Source organism: Schistocerca gregaria, chromosome 2 (genome assembly GCF_023897955.1).
Source record: "Schistocerca gregaria isolate iqSchGreg1 chromosome 2, iqSchGreg1.2, whole genome shotgun sequence".
Taxonomy (NCBI): Eukaryota; Metazoa; Arthropoda; class Insecta; order Orthoptera; family Acrididae; genus Schistocerca; species Schistocerca gregaria.
This window is the reverse complement of record NC_064921.1, coordinates 734,861,136-734,886,008: the sequence shown is the minus strand read 5'-3', so window position 1 is coordinate 734,886,008 and position 24,873 is coordinate 734,861,136.

Here is a 24,873-nt window from a genome sequence, read left to right as displayed (position 1 = left end):
TCCTAACGCTTACATTCATATACTCTGTCAACAAATTCCTCATTTTCAGAAATTTTTTTCTTACTGTTGCCACTCTGAATTTTAGTTCCCCTCCAACTTTGGTCATCGTCAGTTACTTTGCTGCCCAAACAGCAGAACTCATCTACTAATTTTAGTAATTCATTTCCTATTTAACTGTATCAGCATCTCCTGACTTAGTTTGACAACATTCTATTAACGTTGCTTTACTTTTGTTACTATTCATCTTGTATTTTCTATTCAAGACCAAATCCATTCTGTTCCATTGCTATTGTGAGTCCTTTGCTGTCTATGACAGAATTCAGTGTCATTGGCAAACTACAAAGTTTTTATTTATTCTCCCTGAATTTCAATTCACTAACAATATGTGCACTTGTTTTCGTTCATTGCTTACTCAATGTGGGGAACGAATTATTTCAAGGATAGGTTGCAGATATGTCTCATTCATTTCTCATCCACTCCTTCCATTTCGTGTTCATCGACTCTTATACATTCCGTCTGGTTTCGGTACAAGGTCTAGATAATCTTTCGCTCTTCGCACTTTATCGCTGCTACCTTCAAAATTTGAAAAATTATATTCCTGTCGACAATATCAAAATCTGTCTCTAAATCAACATACATCAAAAAAAGTTTTGCATCAACTCGGTTCCGAGAGTTCCGGAACCTGTACAGAAAATTCGACTAGAGATCAACTTCAATATCATTTCCACCCTTTTTATTTGCTCATGGAACCCACACATTGCATGTTGTACCACCATACAGCGATACCTTCACAGGTGGTGGTCCAGGTTGCTGTATACACCGGTACCTCTAATACACAGTAGCATGTCCTCTTGCATTGATGGAAGCCTGCATTGTCGTGGCATACTGTCTACAAATTTATCAAGACACTGTCGGTCCAAATTGTCCCACTCCTCAATGGATATTCGGCGTAGATCCCTCAGACTGGTTGGTGCGTCACATCTACCATAAACAGCCCTTTTCAATCTATCCCAGTCATATTAGATAGGGTTCATGTCTAGAGAACATTCTGGTCACTCTAGTCGAGCGACGTCGTTATCCTTCAAAGTCATTTACAAGGTGCGCACGATGGTGGCGCGAATTGTCACCCATGAAGACGGATGTTTTGCCAATATGCTGCCGATATGGTTGCACTTTCGGTAGGGGGGTGGCATTGTGGTATCGTACAGCCGTTACGGCGCCTTCCATGACCACCGGCGGCGTACATTGGCCCCACATAATGCCACCCCAAAACAGCAGTGAACCTGCACCTGTCTGCACTCGCTGGGCAGTGTGTCTAAGGGTTAAGTCTGACCAGGATGCCCCTCCGACGATTGTCTGGTTGAAGTCGTATGTTACACTCGTCGGTGAAGAAAACGTGATGCCACTCCTGAGCGGTCCATTCGGCATGTTGTTGGGCCCATCTGTACCGCGGGAGTGAAGCTGCGCATCGTGCAGCCTACTGCGCACAGTTTGAGTTGTAACACGACGTCCTGTGGCTGCACGAAATGCATTATTCATCATTGTGGCGTTGCTGCCAGGGTTCCACCGAGCCATAATCCGTAGGTAGCGGTCATCCACTGCAGAAGCAGCTCTTGGGTGGCCTGAGCGAGGCATGTCATCGACAGTTCCTGTCTCTCTGTATCTCCTCCATGACCGAACAAACATCGCTCTGGTTCACTCCGAGACGCCTGGACACTACCCCTGTTGAGAGCCCTTCCTCGCACAAAGTAACAATCGAACCACAATATTAACCGTCTAGGCATGGTTGAATTACATACAACATGAGCAGTGTACCTCCTTCCTGGTGGAATGACTAGAACTGATCGGCTGTCGGATCCCCTCTGTCTAATAGGCGCTGCTCATACATTGTTGCTTACATTTTTGAGCATGTTTAGTGATGTATCGGAACAGTCAAACGGACTGTGTCTGTGATACAATATCCAAAGTCATCGTCTATCTTCAGGAATTCTGGGAACAGGGGTGATGCAAAACTGTTTTTGATGTGTGTACCAATGTTGTAAACGTATAGTCAGTTCCATAAGAAAGAGTACGCCAGAATTTTAAATGTAAATTACGCAGCGACATGTCTGGTAGTGGTCTCGAATCTGTAATCAGTGCGCTTTTACACAGTGTATGGATAAAAAGTTGAGAGTTGAATGTTGTGTTTTGTTGGTTGCAGTTTAAAGTGAGTGCAAAATATCTGAAGCGTCGCGAGTCAGCGTTCCTTGTAAATTATCCAAAGGGACCAAAGTTTTCGTATGGATCTGCTGCTAAAATTCTTTGAAAGTCAGTGACATTCGTTGCGAACTGGGTCAAACGATATTTAGAGGTTATAAATGTGGATGATTTACCGGAGAGTGGGCTAAGGTACCTAGCTACAGTCGATAATTGCGGCGATTGGATTAACTATAGGGTGAGTATGCAATTAGTAATAACATGTAGTTTCATGTAAGCATATATTTATAACACTGTTTTTTATTTCATGCACAAAATGACGTACAGTTTCTTGTGGAACAGACAGTGAGTTCGGATTTCTTCACTCCATCTTGAAAGACAAGCTTTAAGTTCAGTAAGACCTGATGTATTCCTAGGTTTCTCCGTAACCCAAATAGAACCGCCCCGTGATCGGCATCCACCAGTTTTTCCATTCTTCAGTAAACCACAACGGAGGGGTATCTGTTGAGAGGCCAGACAAACGTCTGGTTCCTGAAGAGGGGCAGCAGCTTTTCCAGTAGTTACAGGGGCAACAGTCTGGATGATTGACTGATCTGGCCTTGTAACACTAACCAAAACGGCCTTGCATGCTGGTACTGCGAACGGCTGAAAGGAAGGGGAAACTACAGCCGTAATTTTTCCCGAGGGCTTGCAGCTTTACTGTATGATTAAATGATGATGGCGTCCTCTTGGGTAAAATATTCCGGAGGTAAAATAGTCACCCATTCGGATCTGCGGCCGGGGACCACTCAAGAGGACGTCGTTATCAGGAGAAAGAATACTCGCTTTCTACGGATCGGAGCGTGGAATGTCAGATCACTTAAGCGGGCAGGTAGGTTAGAAAATTTAAAAAGGGAAATGGATAGGTTAACGTTAGATATAGCGGGAATTAGTGAAGTTCGGTGGCAGGAGGAACAAGACATTTGGTCAGGTGAATACAGCGTTATAAATACAAAACCAAATAGGGGTAATGCAGGAGTAGGTTTAATAATGAATAAAAAAATAGGAGTACGGGTAAGCTACTACAAACAGCATAGTGAACGCATTATTGTGGCCAAAATAGACACGAAGCCCACGCCTACTGCGTCTAGTACAAATTTATATGCCAACTAGCTCTGCAGATGATGAAGAAATTGATGAAATACATGATGAGATAAAATAAATTATTCAGGTAGTGAAGGGAGACGAAAATTTAATAATCGTGGGTGACTGGAATTCGAGAGTAGGAAAAGGGAGAGAAAGAAACATAGTAGGTGAATATGGATTGGGGCTAAGAAATGAAAGAGGAAGCCGCCTGGTAGAATTTTGAGCAGAGCATAACTTTATCATAGCTAACACTTGGTTCAAGAATCATGAAAGAAGGTTGTATACATGGAAGAAACCTGGAGATACTAAAAGGTATCAGATAGATTGTCTAATGGTATGACAGAGTATTAGGAACCAGGTTTTAAATTGTAAGACATTTCCAGGGGCAGATGTGGACTCTGACCACAATATATTGGTTATGACCTGTAGATTAAAACTGAAGAAACTGCAAAAAGGTGTGAAATTAAGGAGATGGGACCTGGATAAACGGAAAGAAACAGAGGTTCTACAGAGTTTCAGGGACAGCATAAGGGAACAACTGACAGGAATTGGGGAAAGAAATACAGTAGATGAAGAATGGGTAACTTTGAGGGATGAAATAGTGAAGGCAGCAGAGGATCAAATAGGTAAAAAGACGAGGGCTAGTAGAAACCCTTGGGTAACAGAAGAAATATTGAATTTAATTGATGAAAGGAGAAAATATAAAAACGCAGTAAGTGAAGCAGGCAAAAAGGAATACAAACGTCTCAAAAATGAGATCGACAGGAAGTGCAAAATGGATGAACAGAGACGGCTAGAGGGCAAATGTAAGAATGTAGAGGCTTATCTCACTAGGGGTAAGACAGATACTGCCTACAGGAAAATTATAGAGATCTTTGGAGAAAAGAGAACCACTTGCATGAATATCAAGAACTTTGATGGAAACCTAGTTCTGAGCAAAGAAGGGAAAGCAGAAAGGTGGAAGGAGTATATAGAGGGTCTATACAAGGGCGATGTTCTTGAGAACAATGTTATGGAAATGGAAGAGGATGTAGATGAAGATGAAATGGGAGATATGATACTGCGTGCAGAGTTTGACAGAGCACTGAAAGACCTGAGTCGAAACAAGGCCCCCGGAGTAGACAACATTCCATTAGATCAACTGACAGCTATGGGAGAGAAAGGCCTGACAGAACTCTACCATCTGGTGAGCAAGATGTGTGAGACAGCCGAAATACCCTCAGACTTCAAGAAGAATATAATAATTCCAATCCTAAAGAAATCACGTGTTGACAGATGTGAAAATAACCCCACTATCAGTTTAATAAGTCACGGCAGCAAAATAATAACACGAATTCTTTACAGACGAATGGAAAAACTGCTAGAAGCCGACCTTGGGGAAGATCAGTTTGGATTCCGTAAAATGGTTGAACACGTGAGGCAATACTGACCCTACGACTTATCTTAGAAGAAAGATTAAGGAAAGGCAAACCTACGTTTCTAGCATTTGTAGACTTAGAGAAAGCTTTTGACAATGTTGACTAGAACACTCTCTTTCAAATTCTGAAGGTTGCATGGGTAAAATACAGGGAGCGGGAAGCTATTTACAATTTGTACAGAAACCAGATGGCAGATATAAGAGTCGAGGGCTATGAAAGGGAAGCAGTGGTTGGGAAGGGAGTGAGACAGGTTTGGAGCCTATCCCCGCTGTTATTCAGTCTGTATATTGAACAAGCAATAAAGGAAACAAAAGAAAAGTTCGGAGTAGGTATTAAAATCCATTGAGAAGAAATAAAAACTTCGAGGTTCGCCGATGACATTGTAATTCTGTCAGAGACAGCAAAGGACTTGGAAGAGCAGCTGAACGGAATGGACAATGTCTTGAAAGGAGGGTATAAGTTGAACATCAACAAAAGCAAAACGAGGATAGTGGAATGTAGTCGAATTAAGTCGGGTGATGCTGAGGGAATTAGATTAGGAAATAAGACACTTAAAGTAGTAAAGGAGTTTTCCTATTTGGGGAGCAAAATAACTGATGATGGTCAAATTAGAGAGGATATAAAATTTAGACTGGCAATGGCAAGTAAAGCATATATGAAGAAGAAAAATTTATTACCATCGAGTATAGATTTAAGTGTCAGGAAGTCGTTTCTGAAAGTATTTGTGTGGAGTGTAGCCATGTATATAAGTGAAATGTGGACGATAAATGGTTTAGACAAGAAGAGAATAAAAGTGTTCGAAATGTGGTGCTACAGAAGAATGCTGAAGATTAGATGGGTAGATCACATAACTAATGAGGAGGTATTGAATAGAATTGGGGAGAAGAGGAGCTTGTGGCACAACTTGACTAGAAGAAGGGATCGGTTGGTAGGACATGTTCTGAGACATCGAGGGATCACCAATTTAGTATTGGAGGGCAGCGTGAAGGGTAAACATCGTAGATGGAGACCAAGAGATTAATACACTAAGCAGATTCAGAAGAATGTAGGCTGCAGTAGGTACTGGGAGACGAAGAAGCTTGCACAGGATAGAGAAGCATGGAGAGCTGCATCAAACCAGTCTCAGGACTGATGACAACAACAACAACAGCTGTAAATAGTGCATGTCAGAGTATTACAGTAGTGAGTAATAAGATGATAGTTCGATAATATGCTCATCTATCAGCACAAGCTACCTTTGGAATAGGAATAATTACATTCTTCTTGAAGTGTAAGGTTATTTCGCTTGTCTGATACATTTTGCATATAAAAGCGGTAGTTCTGTGATGGCTGCCTCTTCTAAGGATCTCACAAGAAAACTTATAATTGTGTGGACGATGGAGTGAGGGCGGTATCGAATATGTGGAGATTCTCATAAAATCGATTTGTTGATTTTGTGTTTACCTGTACGTGTTAACAGTTGGTGGTTTTGATCGAAGAAATACGGACGTGTAGTTAGTTCGTTAAACGTAGTTGATTTTTCGCAGTCACAGTTTTATTTTCATCGCACAATAAATCTTTACATATTCCATTTGGCAAGCCACCTTCCCTGTTTCTCTAACATTGAGCGCCAAATAAACGTGAAATACAGCGTACCTAAGGCCTGTATCCATAAACTGTTGTACACATCAAAGCTTTCTCTTCGTGAATGTATCGTGATTCCGTTTTGTTTCGCCACCGTTTGGCCACACACCATTACCGTGACGCCAGTTGTTTCTAAGGTCATCAAAGCTTCCTTAAGAGATCGTTCAACTCAGCACATATTCCAATACCTTGAGTAATTAGTGAGTACAGATCAAATTAGCATGCTGGATGGCAGCTTATTGGTTGATGACTATTACTTTTGGCTTGTTTCCACAACAAACATTTTGTTAAATCAGAAACCAGTTCCCTGTTCGCATGTAGGGCAAAACCCTTATAAAATTATGAAATCACACAAAACAGAGACCGTGTGTGTCCTCCCTCCCGCTATACAGGGTGTTTCAGTAGTGATGGTCAGTATTCAAGGATATGACAGGAATAATCAGTCATTCGGAACAAAAAAAGTCAAGTCACGGGGTCTAAAAGGCATACCTTAAGAGCTATGAGCAATTATTGATCTTCGATACTGTGAAAAACTTATTCTACGGCAAGCTCTTTGCTTTCCATATTCCTTCCATATTTTGGAAAGTGGTAGTGTGGACTGAAACATGAAAAAGAGTCCTGTAAACATGTGCCCTAAAACGCATAAATAATCAATCATAAACAATCGTTCTTGTTTAACCATATCTCAAAAGACTAGTAACAAACAAAAAATGGCTCTGAGCAATATGGGACTCAACATCTGAGGTAATCAGTCTCTTAGAACTTAGAACTACTTAAACCTAACTAACCTAAGGACATCACACACATCCATGCCCGAGGCAGCATTGGAACCTGCGACCGTAGCAGTAGCGCGGTTCCGGACTGCGCGCCTAGAACGGCTCGGCCACAGCGGCCGGCGACTAGTAACACTATACACCTCCAACCCAAAGTTACACAGCCACGTAATACTGGCCGGCCGAAGTGGCCTAGCGGTTCTAGGCGCTACAGTCTGGAATCGTGCGACCGCTGCGGTCGCAGGTTCGCATCCTGTCACAGGCATGGATGTGTGTGTGGTCCTTAGGTTACTTAAGTTTACGTAGTTCTAAGTTCTCGGGGACTGATGACCTCAGAAGTTAAGTCCCATAGTGTTCAGAGCCATTTAAACCATTTGAACATAACACCACAACTTCATTAAAAAAACAAAGATCTTAAAGCTTAGTAAAACTGAACTGCCCACATAAAGATCCACAGTGAAACATACTTATACTAAAAATGCAAAGTGGGCTAACCAAGCTCGCAAAACTGGCACACAGGAAAAATAACAAGTTGCACATTCATTAAATATACACAAATGATTAACATAAGTGTTAAATAAGAATGGCTAGTAACAACTCTACCAGTAAAATGAATTACAGAAACGCTAATATTAACAAAGTGACCTCACTGAAGTAACGGACATAATGACTCATAATGGTTCTTAAATTGCACTTAACTGTAGATAACAGCGTTAAGGCCCATAACAGTATTTGGAAGCAATAACGCTACGGCCGGCAGGCAATACGAGCGTTCACTCCCTACGGCTTGTGCACAGGCTCACTAGCAGGCGGTATATAGGTCTGCTTATACATAGTGCGACCGGCTTCACAATGAGTGGTCCTGACGAGGGTCCATAACCGCACCGACGCCTGGAAACGAGTAGACTTAACAAATGGCCTGCAGCACAAATAGATTGCAATGAAAACAAGGTCAAATCACAGCCACACTCGAATATAAAATAAGCATGCCCCCAATTTCTTATGGCGCAATACTCTAACGTTACAGTAAATTAGCAAGAGACTTAGATATCACTTCCAGTTGCTTTAACGCACCGTTAACACTAAATAAACATATCAAATCCTACCGTGACAAATGATTAAACCTTAACTATACGGGTGTCGGGCCCGTACACAACCGCAACGAGTCCTAAAGCGGTCAATACGTCGTAAAACAAGTTAAAATTTGCATGAAAACCACTTAAAACACACACTCCATAGATGATGAGAAACGAAATGAGGAACATCAGCCTCCTTAAAATAACCACTGTGGAACCAACATTAGAACCATATCCGGCAGCTACCCTTCCGCAATAAGTTTCAACAATCTTCTTAGTTGAGCACAGAATAAAAGTCATATGTAACTTGGAGCTTCCAAATTACGAGCTGGGAAGCTGTTCAGCGTGAGACGACGAACCCACCACCACTCTGCACGTCAAGGCGCCCAATAATGGCCACCGTACATCCGGCGCGACAAAAGACAAGGGCGGCGAGCACAGCGAGGCCCATGCACTACGATTAAGGACACCGGCTTGTTTTAAACCCAAGTTGGCTCGTTGAACGCCGACTGGAGACTGTCTCGTCACACGTTCACCCGGAAAACCGCCGGGGGAGGAGTCAGAGATAGCAAAACAGCCGAATATCGATATCAGCGATGCAAGTAGAACACCCTACCGCCAGTTGCCACGGCTCAACTATCACATCGTTTATTGAGTTCATATGTAACACACATCCTAAGAATGATTAGACACAACCTGTTAAAATCTATAATCTTAGTACCATCTTTGCTTTCGAACTGCGCAAGCACGTATTAACTACCGGCCATTGCTTCCATAGGCGCGTATCTTTTTACCGAGTGAGGTGGCGCAGTGGTTAGAACACTGGATTCGCATTCAGGAGGACGACGGTTCAATCCCGAGTCCGAGTACCCTGATTTGATTTCCGCGATTTCCCTAAACCTTCCAGGCAAATGTCGGGATGGTTTCTTTGAAAGAGCAAGGCCGACTTCCTTCCACGTTCTCTCTAGTCTGATGAGACTGATGACCTCGCTGTTTGATCTCTTCCTCCAGACAACCCAACCAAACCCACATGTTGGGATAGCAATCTACCACACGAAGCTACAAACTTTACTTTTCTTATTTTTCATCACAACTGGTTTTGCTGTAGGCAGAATGGAGCGACGTTTAACGATGATCAAATTTTGGAGTTATTATTAGCTAGTGAAGACTGCTGACTCGCTGGATGCACCACATTCTTCCCTAACCGAAGCTCTTTCTCTCAGCCGAGATTAGTGGCGATCACAAAACTGACAGTGAAACAGAGGGCGATGAATAGGCAGAGGAAGAGAATGTTCCCGAAGAAAATCATGAGATAATAACACAATCTGGTTATTTTTATGGAAAAACAAGTAAATAAGAGTATCAAAATGTTGCATCTAAATTTTACAAAACATCTCAGCACTTTCGAGGGACTTTCAGGACAAAGTTCTTTGCAGAAACTTGAAAATCATAGTAGGATGGACGAATCTGCAGTCTAAGTCCAAGAGGGACTGAGTTAACCTCAGATGTCATAGATGTCACGATACCAGATATGTCTGCACCTTAATGTGAAACGTCCCCTTAGAAAAATTATACACGACTGTGCTTAAACTGACACACAATAGTTTTTAGCGCAACGCAATCTGACTTTCAATAATCGCTACAAGAGAATGGCCCTGACTAAATTAACCTATATGGTTCACAAATCACTTACCTCACAAAAATCTTCGTTACTCCAACTACTGCAATACAGCGAGCGCCACTACTGCCAACTAACTAAAAGATTCAAACTGCGGAAGTCACTAACTACTGATAGGCACAGTTAGCAAATGAAAGATTTTAGTAGAGAACAAACAATGTATTTACCTTTATAGTCATAATATATATATCAGTTCATGACACCAATTCTTACAAATTTCAAAACTCCGCCATCTCTCTCCCCACGTCCACCACCGCTGGCGGCTCACCTCCAACTGCGCAACGCTACGCGCTGTTAGCATCCAGCCGCCGCTGCCCAACACTACAATGGCAGACAACAATGCAAACCAGCCACAGACTGCAGACGGCTCAGCCAGTGATTTTCGTACAGAGCGCTACGTGGCGGCGGCGTTACCAATAAAAAAAACTAAACATCCTACTTACAAATGATACAAAAACTACCAAAACATGCTGTAAATGTAAAAAAATATGTATGTTCAAAAAGCATTCCCTTGACAAAAAGGTATGTTTTGAGTGTGATGAACGAAAATAACTGTTTCATTGATTCGTTCATGTACTTAAATAGGCCCCGGTAGGTACAACGGTACCGACCGACCACCGTGTCATTCTCAACTGATAGGCGTCGCTGAATGCGAATGCCAATATGGTCAGGACACCGCTTTCCCGACCGTTGTCAGTTTGCGTTACCGTAGCCGCTACCGTCAAGTAGTCACTCAACTGACTTCACACTCGCCGAGTGCACCCTGCTTGCCAATAGCGTTCGGCAAGATCCAGATGGTTATGCATCCACGTTACAGCAGAAGCCCAATAATGCTTAACTTTGGTGAACTGACAGGAACCGGTGTATACCACTGCGACACGGCCGTTGGTCATTCATGTACCTACTGTCAGTTTTTTTAATTGAAAGTCACTGTTTAGCTTTTTCTTTATAGTTTACTTAACTGAACATTGATTCATCGCCGAACATGTTGGAAATTGTTGATTTTCTCTGTTTAAAATATCTGTGTCAATGTACGAACCTTAACTGTTTATTATTTAACAACAGTTCGGAGAAATATAGAAGTAAACAAGTTTCAGATCGTTGTTGTTTTTGGGATCGAAAACTACCCCACGAAGTTACTATTGTCAGTTTAAATAGTGATTAGATTGTTCGCAGATGATGCTGTAATTTACCGTCTAGTAAGGTCATCCGAAGACCAGTATCAGTTGCAAAGCGATTTAGAAAAGATTGCTGTATGGTGTGGCAGGTGGCAGCTGACGCTAAATGACGAAAAGTGTGAGGTGATCCACATGAGTTCCAAAATAAATCCGTTGGAATTCGATTGCTCGATAAATAGTACAATTCTCAAGGCTGTCAATTCAACTAAGTACCTGGGTGTTAAAATTACGAACAACTTCAGTTGGAAAGACCACATAGATAATATTGTGGGGAAGGCGAGCCAAAGGTTGCGTTTCATTGGCAGGACACTTAGAAGATGCAACAAGACCACTAAAGAGACAGCTTACACTACACTCGTTCGTCCTCTGTTCAAATATTGCTGCGCGGTGTGGGATCCTTACCAGGTGGGATTGACGGAGGACATCGAAAGGGTGCAAAAAAGGGCAGCTCGTTTTGTATTATCACGTAATAGGGTGGAGAGTGTGGCAGATATGATACGCGAATTGGGATGGAAGTCATTACAGCAAAGACGTTTTTCGTCGCGGCGAGATCTTTTTACGAAATTTCAGTCACCAGCTTTCTCTTCTGAAAGAGAAAATATTTTGTTGAGCCCAACCTACATAGGTAGGAATGATCATCAAAATAAAATAGGAGAAATCAGAGCTCGAACAGAAAGGTTTAGGTGTTCGTTTTTCCCGCGTGCTGTTAGGGAGTGGAATGATAGAGAGATAGTATGATTGTGGTTCGATGAACCCTCTGCCAAGCACTTAAATGTGAATTGAAGAGTAGTCATGTAGATGTAGATGTAGATGTAGATGTAGTTAAGGGTTAACATTCGTTCAAATTATTTATAGCCTGCCGACGCTTGACACTAAGAACGGCGACAATAATTTTTGCACTGATTTCGTGCGTAATTACGCGGGTACGGGTTAATCACTCCCTGTTGCCCTATAGTTATACTGGAAACTTCCGAGCTCAAATTTTATAAACATTTGGAAACTGTTCTTACATTTTTTGAGCGACTCGACTGCACACGTTCGTTCCCGAACGACTGTCCTCGGCCCGCTGAAGGTGGGTTACCGGTCGCGCTTGGGGACTGTTGAAGGAAACGGGAAGACAGTAGTCGCTTTTACACGCACGGTCCGCACTGCTGGCTCTGGAGTGGCATTACGGAGCGAGCGCTTGGAATGAACACTCTCCCAGACATCTCGCCAAACTGCGACTGCAAAGTCTACGCTCCAGCATTAACAGGTTTCCTTGTGGATTGTGGCGTCTCCGCCGAGGCGTAAGTTTTCTTAACGGGCCAGGTTAACATTGGATGTTTTGAGTTATATGCTACGTTTGCGAGTTTGTATTTTCGACAGTCGTGTCATCAAGACAGTAAACAACTGTTGTACTTCCTTTAGCCTCTTTATATGTCTATTTCAATAGAGAAAAATACAAAGGGAGACAAATATGGCTTAGAACGCGGCGCGAGCAGAGAGGTCGCTATGAATATATGCCTATATCATGCGCACTCCTTGAGAATGATTCTGATAATTTAAAAAATTATTTACATTTGAACAATACCACATTAAGATATATTTGGAGTTTAATTACGTCACTGTTTTCCAAACTAGACACTGTTAAGAGGAAATGCTTACCTCTAAATGAAAATTTGGCACCCACGATACGTTACCTGGCAACTGGGAGTTAGCTCGATGACTTCACTTTCCCTTCTTCAATTTCTGTAATATCGTTTTGTTGTATAATACCATAAAAAGGATGGACCAATTACACCATATGAAGAAACCCTTCGAAAATTAAATAGGCACACGTATTTCCAATAATTCTAAAAATTCCATAACCGCGAGAAATGATGCACATTTTGTATAAAAACAGTAATGTTTTCCTAAGTAGCGAATAGAATGTGCTCAAAATGACAATTTATACTTTAAAAGATCAACATCTTTAAGAGTACATGCAAAACATGCTTCGTTTTCCTTTAACCACTTTCCCCTGTTGTTCCACCATTCTTTTTCTACAACTATTTGTGACAGACCAGATTCCATCTTCTTAAACTGGTATTCATCGAGTCTATTCAGTTTGCTCTGGATTTCTCTCTTGTCCTTAAACTTAGCTTCCATCTTTCGTTTTGGTGTTCTTCCATCTTCTTTCTCTTTAATTTTGCAAGCCATTTTTACCTCTTCTCCTCAGTTCGGTCATTCAGCTTTTCCACTCAAATTTCCTTCCTAACATCTTCATTTCTCGCTCCACATCTCCGCGTTTTACCTAAGATACATCTAAGGAATTATATTTCCCCAGCTTGGATTCAGTGTCTGGGTCTTTGGCGCATATGTTAATACGACTGCAAAGTAAGTTCTGTACAGAACTTCCTTACACTTCATTCACTCCTCACTTCCCCAGACTATGCTCCTCGTACTCTGGTAAAATACATTGCTCTGTTGTACCCTTTTGCTAATTTGTACACACGTCCTGGTATAGCTAGTTCCATTACTAACGGTCTAATATGTCCTCCCCTCCTTCAGGTCCAGCTACTCTCGCTGCCATTCTCTTCCCTTTTCATCTGTATTTCTCACATTTAGCAGTTTGTTAAAGTACTCTTTCCGTCTTTTCCCTACCACCTCTGGTTACCTTATTAGCTCTCTACTTTCCCCATCCGCCAGTTTTGTGCAAGTGGTCTTGTGAGGTTACTGGTGTGTAGTATCTGTATGTGGTTGTTCTTTGGAGGGCGACAATGCCAAGTGGTGCAGAGAGCGGCAAGTAGAAGCAGCTGTTGAGAGGCTGTGGAAGGTGTAGGCTGCGTGAGCCAAAGGCGGTTGCGTAGCGAAGGATTTATCTCTATGTTTAATAGTAGTGGCACACAGTTTGAATAATAGTGCGTTTATGTTTATGCAGTGTGATAAAGGAAATAAATTAAATTTTACCAGTTCTTAATGCGTCTCCATCAGTTTGTACCACACCAATACATTTAACAATGAACGAAGTCTCGATATACACGGTCAACTACAACAAGAGGATTGTAACATAATAATCATTAATTAACCCATATAATCTCCAAGGAGTAAGGGAGCTTATGGCCTCTTTCCTCTTACCACTCGTAATTCCATACAGCACCCTATTAGCCCCCCAACTGCCAACTTCCTTTTCCTTCTCTCGTGCGAATTTTTTCCAACTTTTCCTCTTTCCCTCCTCTAGCAGTCCCTTACATTTCTTTTTACTTTCCTGGTATATCATTTACTGCCAACGTTTTCCTTCTATCTGCGTAAACTGCAAATAATTTCTTAAAGTTGCAAAAGTGCATCAATAGTTATATTGTGCCGACTTGGTACTAATTGTGGAGAGGTCTGTAGCACTCCTGCAATTGCGATGTTTGCTGCATTTTGGGCTGGTAATACATATGTTGGTTTGCAGAAAGCATTGTATTAGGACTGATTTGGTTTAGCTATCCTAGTTTTCGTTCTAACAAAAACTTGAATATGTTTCACCACAAATCTTTGGTTGCATCGAGATATATAGCAGTCTTACAAAAATCAGCGAACTTCCAGTGGGATAGACTTTTCAGATTTCTGTTTTGGTACTCCTCAGACTCTAGCGCACCTGGATAACCAAGCACGTGGAACCGTCGCTTCGGGGACCGGGCAGGTGTGCCGACCCCGGATCGAATCCGCCTGGCGTATCATCGACGAGGGTCAGTGTGCCGGCCAATCATGATGTGATTTTGCCGGTTTCCTGCATCACGCTGGGGGAATACCGGGCTGGTGTCAAAGTACCGTCTCAGTTACTCGATTCGTGGACATTTAGAAAACGTCTGCTAACTGTCACATGAATAACACCAAATGCAGACACTTGTGGAAGTATTGCATCCCAGTGGGTAAGGGAACGGTCACAGGAAAGGCATCCGGACACAACTTAAATTAACCATGCCGCATGGGTTAATAACGACACTGACATTGCGCCCACCCAGGAGAAAGACACAAGGGAAAAATGTACTCGTCACACTTCACACTCTACAAACATAGATAATATAGTATACAGTAAATAAATAAAAAACAAATAAATAAATAAAACTCACCACAAAGGAATTGTCCGAATGGGACGGAAATCGGTAGATGTGATGTACACGTACAGACAAACAAATGATTGCAGTTTCAGAAAAGTTGTATTATTTATTCAAGAGTTCAAATGGTTCAAATGGCTCTGAGCACTACGAGACTTAACTTCTAAGGTCATCAGTCCCCTAGAACTTAGAACTACTTAAACCTAACTAACCTAAGGACATCACACACATCCATTCCCGAGGCAGGATTCGAACCTGCGGCCGTAGCGGTCGCGCGGTTCCAGACTGTAGCGTCTACTACCGCTCGGCCATCCCGGGCGGCTGTTCAAGAGTAAGAGCCTCGCAAATTGAGTAGCCCTAAGTCAAGAACGTGTTGGTTAACAACTGGCGCTTATGCAAGCAGATATTTTGCTTGGAACAGAACTGTTGGATGTGCTCGTGAGGGATATCATGCCATATACTGACCAACTGGCACATGAGATCGTCAACATCCCGAGCAGGTCGGGGAGCCCTGCCCATAATGCTCCATACATTCTCTATTGGGGAGGGATCCGACCACCTTGTTGGCCATGGTACGTGCCGGCAAGCAGGAAAACAAGCAGCAGAGACTCTCGCTGCATGTGGACCTGTAATCTCATTTCTACATCTACATCTACATCCGTACTCCGCAAGCCACCTGACGGTGTGTGGCGGAGACTGGAGTCAGTCTTCACTGATAAGCCCCGATGACCAGCGAGTACATGTCTGGAGACATCGTAGACAGCGCTATGGTACCAACCTGTCTGAAGCCTACCACACAGGTCGACAATCAGGACTGATGTTCCGGGGTGACTTTCTTTCCATATTAGGATTGTCATCCGTGGCTCCCTTACAGCACAGCGGAATGTCCACGATATCCTACTCCCCATTCTGCTGTCCTTAATGGTTAGCTATTCTAGCCCACATTTCTTCAACATAATGCCCACACACACACAGTGAGTCTTTCCACTGCTGTCTACGCGCTTGCCAAACCACACGTTTGTCAGCAAGGTCTCCGGATCGCTCCCCCGCTGAAAACTTTTGGAGGATTATGGGCAGGACCCTCCAACGATCTCGGGATTTTGGAGATCTAACGCGCGAGCTGGATATAATTTGATACGACATCATTCAGGAGGGTGTCCAACATCTCTGTCAATGCCAAGCCGAATAACTTCTTGTATAAGTGTTATAGGTAAACCAACACGTTATTTACTTGCTATATTTGAGGAGCTCTTTCTCTTGCATAAATCATATGAATTAACAATATTTTTTGAGTGATAAATCGCATCTACAAATGATTACATTTGGATAATTCCTGCGTGCTGCAATATTTTTGTTGTCCTAGAGTGTATTTTCTAAATTATGACGTAACCGTGTTCGTCTGTTTAATGCTTTGGAATTCTACAAGTCCAATATTGAGCAATGTCGCGCATATGATTCGAGTCGAGAGCGTCCTTCTGGCATTTGCTAAGTCTCGCATTTACACGCACAGTATTGGCACGTGTGTTTGGGTGAACGTTCCAAAAGCGTCTGAAAAACTATCCGTTTATACGGTATTGCATGGCGGAAAAGACACGCCCAGCTCCGAATGTTCCAAAGAACCAGCAGTTCGTAAGGGATACGATTATCTACGTCTCACCACTATCGACAGTACTGCTCTTTACAGTTCTGTACACGACTTTCAAACTCCATATTACTAACCGCACCGTAGCTTCAAGGAGAACGTCTTGACCATCGCTTCTGCTCAAGGAAGAATGACTAGTGGCTAAACTAGGGGCTAACGTTCTATTGTGACCTGCTCGTCAGACTGAGCAGTAGCTCACATAAGGCGCAAACGGAAAAAGGATAGCGGTTGCGCACTTTTCGAAGAAACAATATTCAGCATATTAGTTTAGGAAAGCGACGGGAAAAAGTATTTTTAGCAGCTTTATTTATTTTCAGGGGAAAACAAATATGGACTGCCAGGTGAATATATGAACTCCACTTCCCGTTCGTGCATGTCCAGTGTCTTCACCAGTGCGGCAGCTCTCCCGGCTCTCTACACGTGTCTTGGGGCCCGTGTCCACTTTGCCCTGCGGTGCAATCAAAAATAGCAGCCCGAGCCAGCACGGTGCGTGGGTGCGGCGGACAGCTCCCCGCTTCCTGTAATTGGAGAACCACAACAGTCTGCCAGGAAACGAGCGTGCCTCAGGCAGATGTCTGCTTCCCAGCTCTGTGAAAATATTTCTGATGCTCTTCCGGCTGTATGCTGCAACAGCTTCGAAGCCAGATTTTATCGAACAGTTTTTTGCAATAGTTATTTCTACTCTATCGATAAGTAAGTAAAGCACTTTTAGACTACGGTCTCTCCCAAAATTTTCCTGTTAATTATCGCAGCTGCCGTCTCCAGTAATGACCTGCATATCCCAAAAATGCGAAGTTGCGCCGTGGTTCGCAGGCCACGCTAAAATGTAGATACACATACAACGGTCTGGGTAAGATATCTACATCCATCCTCTGCAAACTATCATCAAATGCGTGGCAGAAGTTCATCCCATTGTACCACATATTATGCTTTCTTTCGTTCTATTGGGAAGAATGACTTCTTCAATACTTCTACATCTATATCTGCATCTACATGGATACTCTGAAAATCACATTTAAGTGCCTGGCAGAGGTTTCATCGAAACACCTTCCCAATTCTCAATTATTCCAATCACCTATAGCGCGCGGAAAGAACGAATACGCATATTTTTCCTTACGAGTTCTGATTTCCTTTATTTTATGGTGGTGGCCGTTTCTCTCTATGTGTGTCGGTGCCAACAAAATATTTTCGCATTCGGAGGAGAAAGTTGGTGATTGGAATTTCGTAAGAAATGATATATTTGCCTTTAGCGGCAAGTACTCTGCCTACTGAGTTATCCAAGTACGTCACTAGTCTCTGTATTCTACAGTTTTTACCCTCTAAAGCTCCCTGTACCATCATGGAAGTCTTCACCACCTGCCCCAGTCTTCTGACCGCTTTAATGCAACCCACCACGAGCTGAGAGTAGCACTTGCACCCAACGTACTCAGTGATCCAAACCTGAGTTTCTCCCATATAATAAAATGTTTAAATAACGCACGGGAATGCACCAGCGCGATGTCTTCGACAAGCCCAGTTATTTCGGGAAGTAAAAACACTGTCATTTTCAAGGCAGAATACAGCAAGGTACCATTGTGGAAGTTGAAAGCTCGGTTTACGGAGCACATCCAGAAACGTAACACACACACACCAAAGTGACAAAAATAATGGCATAGCGATATGCCCATATACAGATGGCGGTAGTATCGCATACACAAGGTGCAAAAGGCCAGTGCATTGGCGGAGCTGTCATTTGCATTCAGATGATTCACATGAAAAGGCTTCCAACGTGATTATGGACTCACGATGGGAATTAGCAGCATTTGAACAGGTAACGGTAGTTGGACCTAGACGCATGGGAAATATCATTTCGGATATCGTAAGGGAATTTAATATTTTGCAATCCACAGTGTCAAGAGTGTCCCGAGACTACAAAATTTCAGGTAATAGTCTCCACAAGGACAATGCAGTGGCCGATGGCCTTCTCCTAATGACGGGTAGCAGCGGCGCTTGTGTAGAGTTTTCAATGCTAAAAGGCAAGCAACACTGCGTTAAATAAACACAGAAATCAATGTAGGACTAACGACAGACGTATCTGCTAAGAGATGGCGGAGAAATTTGGCGTTAATGAGCTTTGACTGCAGACGACCGGCATGAGTGCCTTAACTAACAGCGTGATATCGCCTGCAGCGCCTCTCCTTGGGCGCATCAGCTGGGTCTTAACGACTGGGAAAACGTAGGCTGGTCGGATTTAAGTTGATGGGAGCACATGTTAAGAGAACAACTGTAGCGTAAATCCCACGGGACCATGGACCCAATACGTCAACCAGGCACTGTACAAGTTGGCGGTGACTCCATAATGAGGTGGGCTATGTTTAAACGGAATGGACTCGGTCCTCTGGTCCAACTGTACCGATCACTGACTGGAAAAGGTCATGTTCCACTACTTGGAGACCATCTGCAGCCATTCATAGATTTCATGTTTCCAAACAATGATGGAATTTTTATAGATGGCAATGCGCCATGTCATTGGGGGATGTCGACCAGTAGAGTAGTACCGTATGGGCAGAGAGCGCCTGCGAGCAAGGTGGCATAATGCCGTCGCATTCCACGGAGATTAAGCTGAAAAATGAAGTTTTATAGCGAAAACAGTGGGGAATAATATAGTGTACTGGAACACTGTATAAAACCTACCGGCTTTCAGAAAAAAATTGTTGCATTACTTATTAAACTTCTCTCGTATTTCGCTTCCAAGCTAGTAGAACTTCTTAAATTCGTCTACTTCGTGGTCATCAGTTACAATGTTAGCTTTATTGCTTATCTCTGATACTGTCCTTTACTTTCGTTTTTCATCGGTGTGTGTTCATTAGACTGTTTATCCCATTCAAGAAATCATACCGTGCTTCCTCAGATTCGCTGATGATAACAACGTCTACAGCGAATCGTATGACTGATATCCTTCCACTCTGAACTTTAGTGGCACTCTCGAACCTCTCTTTTATTTCCGGCATTGGTTCTTCTTAGCTGTTAAAGTGACTGTTCGAGTGCACAGAGGACACGTGCGCGGCTGTCCGTCATTAATTATGATTGCTTCGAGGGGGGACATTCATGAAACTGATCGAAAATGTCGGTTTTAAATTTATTTATTTCTTTATTTACTAGTGGAACTCATCGACAATAATATCTCGAAGTTTCAATTCTCAAATCGCATCCGAAGTGCCTGAAAGATGATAAAGTATGTGACGCAAAATTCGTGCCACACCCACCTTTTGAATCAGCACTTCAATGCTAGCTTGGTGAACAATAACACCGTGGATTACTTCCAGGCAAAGTTGCACAGGATAAATCTAGAAGGCTGTGAATTCTGAACTTCTAAAACAAGTGCGTTCATGGAAATGCCCACAATGCAAATAAGTCTCACACGTGAATGATCCCATAAATATACATTTTCATCTACTATAGTTGTCAATTCTGCAATTTATGGTGCAGTTCTTATATTTAATCATGGGAACATAGGGAACATGAAGGTGTTAGAAAGAATGAGTTTTGGGATAGGAAATTTCACTCGGGACATCTTGAGAAGAAAAGGTTTACAGCGCCTCTCTGCAGCTGCAGTCAGGTGAAGACCTGATAAAGGAAAGAAAGCAGAAAAGAAAAAAACCAAAAGAAACTCTTTGTAGGGAAAGAGTACCCTGAGTAAAAATCCTGGTCTTATACAGTTCTGACATAAGAAAAAACATTAGGTTGAGTTTTAAATTGCCGTTCCCGAAAATTATGCTTTTTTAAGTTATGTACCTTTTCCGCCGAATCTGTCCAGAATAGAATTATGAAATTTTCTATACTTATTTGTATAAACCAAACAAATGTTGTCTCAAGAGTTAATTTTGAAATACTGAGTATAAGCTGCGATATGAGGCAAAGTGCTTGGAGTGTTGTAGTGTTATATTTCCATAATTATAATTTAAAAAAAAATATTAAAATTCTCCTATTCGACGTATTCAGAAAACCTCAAGAAGGAAGCTTACTATATGCAAACAGATTAAACAGAGAAAATTTTGTATAAATCTCTGAATAATATCTGAAAAAAGGTATGTATATTATGTTTTGAAATAAAATTTTTGGATTCTGTATAAAAGTTACATGTATATAATCCAAGGAACTTACCAGTAAATGTCTTATTTTCTCATAAAACTTGGTAGAAAATGTCATTGCCGTATCTTCAGAATGTGGATTTGGTGCATCTTTTAAACAGTGTGTTTTCCATAAGCGTCCCACCTTAAATCCACACACATTTATGTGAGACGGTACGTGAGACCCATGTACGTTTTTGCGATTCTCAGACCATTGTCTGCGCATTTATGCATAAGCCATTGCACACAACGGATACTGAACTTTGAAAGGCCTGTTTAATGCTTAGCATATCAGTCTCATAGAGTAAACTGTGCACTTTCACAGCTCTCAGTCCTAGCCCACCATAAGCAATTTATTGGAATAAAACCGCCAATCTCGTCTCCTACGCGGTATCTCCATTCATTCTATCCTTAATTCGTTGACAGAACTCAGCATTACACAGTTTCACGTTGATAACATTATTCAAAAAGTCGAAGTGCTTTTCATTGACATCGTCTTCATTTCTTTGAAATTTTTCGAAAAATCAAGTGTCGAATCATATCCTTGTTGAATCACCTACAACTTTCACGGCAGGTGTTGGGGAAATGGAAAGTGCTATTGATATGCTGCTTGCTCAGAATGGATTGGTAGTCAGGGAATCGTATCGGTAGCCAATAAACAGAGTGTAATGGTACTTACACAGTGTATTTTTGTACAAAAATACACTTTTTAATCAACCAATACTACTGACATTAACAAGCTAAAGGTAGGGTAAATTAGAATGTCAGTGGTGTTTGTTGCTTATTCTAGTGAGAGTCGTTTACGAGATATCGTATTTTAAAAAGTTCTGCACCGACAGTTGTACAATACCTGTGGTAGCGTACATTAAAGAACAAGACAAGTCCATATACTAGTTATGTGGATTCTGACCATTAGCGAGAAAATTGACAATTACAGCTTGTGTACAAAATGACCATAGGCAGCGGCAGTACACGCTTCCAGTCTAGCACGGAGCGATTTCTGCACAGGCGCTAGTAATTCAGCGCTAGTAAAACGTCGTTGAATATCATCGGGTGTAGTTTCTACGTCCTTAGCGTCTTTCAGTTTTCCCCACAAAAAAGTGTACAGGCGTCAAATCCTGGGAGCGGACAGGCCGGTGTCCAGATCCTCTGTGTCCAATCTAACGATTTGTAAACAATTCGTGAAGACGTGCTGTAGTATTTCGTGCACTATAGGCTGGAAGGCCATGATGTTGGTACCACAAGTTCATTCTAGTCTGCACAGGAACGTCTTCTAGCAACCGTGGAAGGTTGTTTTTTAGGAGGCTGCGACACCTATGCGCGTTCGGTGTTCCGTCTATTATAAATGATTTAATAAGCTGATGGTTGCCAACACACACAACACGTTTAAACTCCATGGACGATGACGTTCCAGCTGACGATGCTAACGGGAATTGGTAACAGACCAATAGTGCATGTCTCTGCGGTTCACTTGGCCTTGGTTGGTAAATGAAGGTTCTACACTAAAAAAGACGCATGATATATCTTGAGTATCCTGTCTCAATACCCATGTGCAGAAGTTAACATAATTCACGCAATTGTTGACCACACAATCGTTGCCTTGCGGATCTTGATGGAGAGAGATGTGATATGGGTGGAGCTATGTCGATGGAGAAAGCTTAGGACGCTTACCTGACTCATGTCACTTCCTCGTGAAATTGCGCGGGAGCTACCTTGCGGATCAACTGCAGCTGCAGCAAGAACGTTAATTTCCCCCTCTCCTGACGTCACTTGTTTCCTTCTGTTACGCTGTATAGCTGTTAAGCTACCACTTTCTCGTAACTGCTCGAAGAATTTAATAAATAATACTTAAGATCGCTAACGTCTGTTGGGATATCTTGCCGTATACATCGTACAAGAAGGAACTGCATTCTTCCTACACTCTCAGTACACCATAATCATGTCGGCTTTCTCTGTATTGGTAAATCCTTTCGTTCACTCACGACCTACTGCTTGGACTGTCACACACTAACTGATTAGCAAGTCGCAATGCACTCAAGGAACACACAAACACATTGTAAGTATGCATAACAACGTCGTACCTAACAATTACGCAGGTTGAATGGCACAAAGAAGCGTCAGAGTGCGAACTTTTCAAAATACGATATTTCGTAAACGACTCACACAAAGAATAATGTAACAAATATCACTGACATTCTAATTTACCCTACTGTTAGTTTGTTAATGTTAATAGGTATTGTTCCATTGAAAAAAGTGCATATTTGCACAAAAAATTCACTGTTTAAGTATTATTACAATCTCTTGATTGACTAACAATACGAGCCCCTGATTACCAGTCTACTCTGGGAAAACCGCACATCAATAGCACTTTCTATTTCCACAATATATTCGATGCAAGTTTTAGGTGTTTCATCTGCATTTTCGGACGGTTGCACCTACACTACAACAAAACATCAGAGTAGACATTTGAAATTGGGTCTTCATTTCAATAACAGTTGTTAAGTGGAACATAAAAAGTAACACCAGCTGAGCCGCAGATGAGCCAGCTGCACACACATGTTCCGTTCGGATGCTACGGCTGTCTGGCCGTGGCTGACCGAGGGTGTAGTAGTTGCAAGAGGTACTGGCGGAATTAATGTTGAGATCGGCTCGTGAATCTTGATTGGATAGTTTCATCGGTAGAGGCCTTGCTTGAGAAAGGTGAAGGTTGCAGTTTTGAGTGCCGGTACAGCACACAGTTTTAATCTGCTGCTATGTTTCATATACAATAAATCTTTGAGGGCATTGGGTGCGAGTATTACTCTGAGAAGAAGAGGTTGGCACAGAAAAAAAAGAAAGGTGGTATTATAAAACTGTCGCTGCATTTACGTAGCGTGTGCTATCACATGTTTGGATTATTACGTTCTATATCCCAACAGAACAAATACTCCTGTCACGGAAAAGCCACGTATAACACTACCGTCCGCTACTGTTATACCATTACCTTAAAGTTGTAGGCAGATCGTATAATGAAACTATCTTGTTAAAGCAATTATGGTATAAAGCAACAGTGCAGTGTTACCCTTTGAAAGGAATTTTGTTATGTTGACCGTCATGTACCTAACGGAGGTGGCTTATCGGAAGTGAAAGACAGAATTATGTAAATATTTAAACAGTAACCAACAGTGTTTTACCTGTCCACACTGTCGAAAGAATCAAAAAAACGGCCGCCAGCCTAATTAGGCATGAGAAAGATTGACATCCTTGTTCAAGAAAATAGATATGAGTAACTTTAATGGACAGACACAGCCTATACTTTGTCACACGAGAGTGCAATGAACTCTGTCACTAGCAGATGTCGACGATAAAGAAAGTGATAACAGTTATGACATACACTTTTGCCTTCAAGACTTGGTCAAACCGAATGTTTTCAATAATATTACTATTAAAGTACACTTTAGGAATATACAGTTAAGCATAGATTTACTCTCACTTTTCAAACACATTCCTATCTGACATAAGATGTGAATAAAGTTCATTGCAAAATTATAAACTGGACATAGGTTTAGTCTTTCTTTTACCAGTTACTTTTCTAACTGACATGGGAAAAAATTCATTAGCAAACTATGTCTCACTGTCCTTTGAATAATAGACGTTGCTGTTTTCATACAAAGTGGCTTTTCTGTTAATTGTTGTCTCTCATGAACACAATATCCAAACTGTGGATCCTGGTGCACTATAAATATGCATTTTCAATACACAAGAGGAACAAGCCTTTAGCAAGCATGAGTAGGCCTGTATAACTTCCCAAAGTTACAGTTCTCAACCTTTACTGCAATGAGACACAAAGTTCACATATTTATTAGATACTGACTCACCTTTTGCAATTTACAACAGGAAGCACTATGATCGTTAACTAAGCTAAACTTTATAAGCCTCAGTTTTAAGAACTTTTAATTTTTAAAAGTTACCACAAATTATTTTAATACTCGTTTGAACTACTTTATTACTTTAA